Source organism: Castor canadensis, chromosome 8, assembly GCF_047511655.1.
Source record: "Castor canadensis chromosome 8, mCasCan1.hap1v2, whole genome shotgun sequence".
In the NCBI taxonomy this organism is placed as follows: domain Eukaryota; kingdom Metazoa; phylum Chordata; class Mammalia; order Rodentia; family Castoridae; genus Castor; species Castor canadensis.
In genome coordinates, this window is record NC_133393.1 from 129,343,749 (window position 1) to 129,349,748 (window position 6,000).

Genomic DNA, 6,000 nt, shown 5'->3' on the forward strand with positions numbered 1-6,000 from the left:
CTTTCATTCGGATTCTTACTTGCCTGCTCTGAAATGTTTGTGAAAATTCAAGTCCTTTGCTATGGAGTTTTTGTGTATTTTAAACATATTTCTACAGTGTCCTGGAACAAAGCCACAGTTTTATATGAAAAACATGTCCTTTATTTTCTTCATTACTCATAATTTAAAATCTTCCTTATCGTGTACTAGCTGTTGCTTAAATAAAACACGTAGACACTATATGCTGGTTACAATATAATTTAGCGTGTACATGAAAAATTTGACTTTCATAGACTATACTTTTCTGTAATCCTGAACTTTGAAAAAGCAATAGAATCTGTAGCTGTTTCCAAATTTCAGTAAATGGAAAAAAAAGTGCAAATAGAATCAAAGATATTTATTCAGCCACTGGAAAGATTTTTTGGGTTTTTATAATTCCCTTGCTGGATGCTGTTAGCTGTTGCTGTGTAGGTCTCTACGTTTTGACTTGTATCTTTATGCTATGGCCCCTAGGCAGTTACCAGGTGGGAATTTGAAATCAGCCACTGTGAAACATGAGAGCATTCCCTCCTGTGCATCTGCACCCTTCTTCCATCCCTCCTCTAGCTATCTGAGGATGCATTTCCACATTAAATATTATTTTGCCTGGATGAAACTTGTAGGAATTAAACTGTAAAGGAGGGGAAGGGTGTTACTATATTATCTTTTGACTTGGTTCCCAAGAACAGTCTCCCAGGTTTTAACTCCTTATTCTACCCTTTCTTTGACATTTAAGAACCACATACTCTGTTAGTTTCATAGTTTAGGAAAAGATAACCATAATTTTTTAATGACATTGATGTGAAGGTCACGATCTTCTCACCTGCTACTAATTAATGTTCTCCTCTGACCTCTCCTGGTATTTCATTTAACTCTTTTTGATGACATGTAATCGCTTCTTCCTCATATTACAGTTATTTTCACATGTCTTACTCCAAGGGAGGAAGCAGGTAATGTTTATATTTCTAGAATCTTTGTGCCTAATATAGTCATGATAAAAAGTAAACTATCCTAGAAATACTCAATTAATTACTCAGGACAGTCAAATATTGTCTAACCTCTGATTTGCCCCTTATTAAAACCTAATTTTAGGCCAGGCACAGTGGTTCAAGCCTATAATCCTAGGTACTCAGCAGGCAGAGATAGGGAGTATTTCAGTTCAAGGCCATTCCAAGCAAAATGTTTACAAGTCCCCATCTCAACCAATGGCTAGGTATAATGGTACAGCTGTCATCTCAGCTTTGTAAGGAAGCATAAATAGGAGGATTATAATCCAGGGTGTCCCAGGCATAAAGTGAGATCCTATCTCAAAAATAACAAAAACAAAATGGGTTGTTGGAGTGGCTCAAGTGGTAGAGTACCTGCTTAGCAAGTACTGGGCAAACCCCAGTACCAAAAAAAAAAAAAAAAAAGAACAATCCTAATTTAACCTATTAAAGTACTTAATGAAACCTTTCGGTAATAATTGCTACCTAATAGCAAAGAGAGGTTAAAAGAGAAAATAAAGACAGAGGAGTAGTAAAAAAAAAAAAGGTAGAAGAAAAGAAGTGCATGAGGAGGAGGTAAAGGACATTTATAAATGGGACATTTATAAGGGACAAGAGTAAAGACATTTTGGTTAAGGTTAACATCTTAGTTCATCCCTATAATGAATGTATGAACTCAGGCAACTAACTTAACTTCTTTGAACGTCAGTTTCTATATCTGTAAAGTAGGTAGAAGTAAATGATCACTGAATTCACAGTGTTGGAGGAAAAGTGTAATGAAATGAGGCAATATATTTAAAGCACTTAACTCAGAGCATAGACTTATAAGGTAAGCTTTCAATAACAGTTAGTGCTATTATTTTCTAAGATATTTCAAAGTAATCCTTTGAGGCATGCAAGGGAAATAATGTTTACTGTTTCCTTTTTGCAGATGGGAAAATTAAAGCCCAATGATTTACTCAAGTTCACAGAAATAGTAAGAATTAAAACAAATACTAATATTCAGGTCTTCATACCTAATCTTGTTTGTATTGCTATACTCTATCTTAAAAAAGAATAAACTCTCAATATTAAAAAAATATCATTTAAACTCTTGGTTAACATGTCTTTGTGGACTATTTTCAAAATTCTGATCAACTCATATTTGTACAGGAATAAAAATTTCCATAGATTATTATGATTTCTCTTTTTTTAGTTTAGGAAGAACCTTGTAAGAACTTTGTGTTGAGAACCCTAAGCATTTGACCAAACATCCTTTTCTTTAAAATCTGTATCTTTAATCAGATATTAATTTCCATATACTCTGACATCCACTCTTAGATACAAGAAACTAAGTCATGGCTAAGTCAAATACAGTTAAGTGAAAAGGAGGTCGTGACACTCTCCAGAATCTAGGTCTCTTGCAATCTAACAATAAATGGATCAATTTTGAGGATGGAAATAATGCTTATGCAGAAATTGCTTAATCTCCTTCTGGCTTGGAATGTTGGAGAACTGGGTTCCCTGAAACCTTGGCTGTCATATAGACATGTGAAATATTCCAATTTAGAGTACATACCACATCTGCTACTAAAACCACTTAAACTATGATTTCTCCTGACGTCTCTTTAGCCAACAGGGTAACTGCACTCTGCATGTTGTCAGAGTTCATTTCAAGGCTAGTCACGTGTCCTTACCAACATTGTATACAAGAAATTTCAACTGTACCTACACAAAAGGATATGAAGAATGACAAAACTTTGAAGGGCCTCTTTCTGGCACCCTTTTGTATTCTAAGAGGTCTGGAAGCAAGTGATTATCTTCAAAAACCTGATGTGACTGGCTTATTCTTTGCCTATTCAAAATTAAGTTAGGAGTTAAGTGGATAATCTGGCTATACATTTTGCCAACCTAGATAGATTCATTTTTTAGCCAAGAAAAATGGCTAGGATGAGATTTAAGGAAGGCTTAGATAGCTTGAAACAAAAGTTAGTATAGGAAACTTTGATCTTGACTCACTTCTCCTGCTTCTATTCCTCCAATCCAGCACCTCCATGTTTAGTACCTTTTTACCTTACATAAGTAGCTGTTCTACAGGCATCTAACCCATAAAATGTGCATAGCCACAGTGGATGTCCTACCTGGGTTTTTGGTAAGGCTTAACGAAGGTGAATATAATACATAAAACATTTTGAGCTGTGCCTGACACATCCCAACAACACATACACTTTTGTTTTGCTTCCGGTACTATTGGCCTTGTGGGTGGTGGTGTCACAAACTTTGCTTTGAACAGTCAAATACAAAAATCAGACTGAATCCCTGGATTTTCTATCTGAGTATCTAAACCGTAATACAGTTGGAAGAACAAAGACTTTATAGTTGGAGAAGCCTGGGTTTAAACCTCTAATTTTTATTGTTAAATAACAGCCTGGCTTTCTTTATGCCTGACATTTTATTGAGTTCCAAATCTGCTGAAATTCACTTGTAAAATTTATTAGCCTCTAGAGGCCTCAGATTAAGAATCTCTATTCTGAGCAATGATATAGATATGGGAATAAAGAGAGAACCAGGATAAACAGTTAATAAGACAGGAACTGCTCTTCATTGCAAGGAAATACTCAGTTCCTTAGTTCATCACTCTTTTCTTGAATGCTCAAGAGGTTTTTTTTTTTTTTGTCAGTTCCAAACAAAAGATTCTTTCTGTAATATTGATCAGTCAGACTGTGCTTGGGTAGTAAACTAACATTTATTAAATATCTAAGTAGTCTGTTAAAAGTACATACCTCTATTTCACACAAGTTTCCAGTAACTTACTTATCAATCAGTTAGCAAATATTTACTAAGTATGGGGGAACCAGTATGGGGGAAAGCACTGATACCAGGTCCCAAGAAAGATACCAAGAAACAAAATACACTATGAATGGCAAGAAAGGATTTTCACTGTACAAGGAGGTAGAACTTAAAACTATCTATTTATATAAAATATTTTAGTATTATTGTACCAGAAAACTAAAAATGCACAATTTCTGGCCAAAGTATGATGTGATTAGCAATAATTGTCTTAGTATATCAAAGGAGGAATAGGGAGAGATCACTTTACATATGACAGGTTAGGTAAGCATTTATGGAGAACAAGATACGATTTGAGCTGACTTCTGAGAGGGTAAAAAGAATGTGCATGGAATTAAAAGCAAGAAATAACTTTTGAAGCTAACAAAAAAGGCACCAACAAAGCATTGGAAATTGAAAAACAAAAGATAATAAATAAATCAATGGCACTTAAATATATGCTTTCTTTGAAGAAGCCATGAACTCCTTTATCAACTTTGAATGACATGTCAAGGTGATACAGTAATTAAATGTTCAATGCTTACAGAGATAAGAAGAAAAGTGAGTGGAGAGTCTAACTATAGAAGTCCTTGAAAGTCTTTCATGGGGCACGTTCTCATCTACTTTTTCATTTGTTCAACAAATATTCATTTGTGATTAATATGTACCAGTTATTGTGCTAGATTCTTGACTTTATCAAAGGCATTCAAGTGAGGTAATATTATGATAAAGTTTATTTTAGCAATTCAAATCCAGCAAGGATGTTCAGAGTGGTGAAATTAGAGTGATATTAGGAGTCACAGTTGGAAGGTTATTGCTTCAATCTCAGTCTCAGTGTAACAAGAAGATAAACATGGTAGAAATAGGATTGCTGCTCAGGAAACTAATGTGATATAATGAAGATGAATATTTGCAGCACCTATTTTGTGCAAAGCCCTGTGGTATGTTCTTTAAATGCATTATCTCAATTAAGGCCCAAGAGCCACCTACCAGTTACGTGGAAATAAAATCAATTTACACAATCAATTTTTGAAGCACAGATCTAATAAGTAACTCTGTTCTATGAACCATTCCAACTGCGTCAGTGTTGCCATGTGATGGCAGGAAAAGAGTTGGCTACTTCAGTTGTATCACTACCACCAAGGAGAGCATTAAATGGAAAAGAACAGCAACAAAAAAGGAATGACTGACTGATTTGACTAAAACTTTCCTTTTTTTTTTTTTTTTTAGTGGTATTGGGGTTTGAACTCAGGGTCTACACCTTGAGGCACTCCACCAGCCCTTTTTTTGTGATGGGTCCTGGGCTGGCTTAGAATTGTGACCCTCCTGATCTCTTGCCTCTGATGTAGCTAGGATTATAGAGGTGAGCCACCAGTGCCCAGCTGGACTAAAACTCTTGACACATGCAAAAATCATAAGAAATTAACCACTCTACATGAATGCAACTCTTAATGTGTAGTCTAAAAGTGAGTCTACAGTAGTTATAATGGAGAAATCATGCAGTCTGAACTATAGAATGAATGACTGAAGGAAGGGTTAACACAGAATCTTCCCCTGATTGGTTGAATTCTCCCATGGGACAAGGCTCTATCTTGAATGAAAGAATTCCTTGTTAAGTGTTAGTAGAAATGTTGATATTTTATAGGTGAGACTCACTTTGGAACTTTAGATACTGTAAAGGAGTGGAAACTACAAAAGAGAAAGACAAAAGCCAGCACTACCTGGAAGATCACCTTCCAGATGCTGTTCTCGCCTGTTTGCAAGATAGCTGACTTACACTGCTGTAAACAGGGCCTGCTACAACAAACCTGCCAGAGCAGGCTCCACTGGTAATTACAAAGAGAAGAAGCCTTATGGTATAGACAAAAATTGAAGCTAAACACAAGCCAAGATGAAAAGAATAATGCACAATACCTGAATTATGGAAAGCAAAGAAGATCCTGAATTTGTTACTTCCTTCAACAAAGATTTCTTCTCTGTGCTAGTTTTTCAGGGAGGTAGAATAGTGTAGCAGTTGAGAACAGATTCCAGAGCCAGAATGCTTAGCTTTGATTTTCAGCCCTACCCCTGGTTATCTGTACGACCATAAGCACTTTCTCTCTGGTAAAAGCTACTTTACAGCAGGATAAAGTGAGTCAGTGTGTGCAAAGTGTCTAGGACAGAACCTGTCATAAAGTGCAAGCTCCAG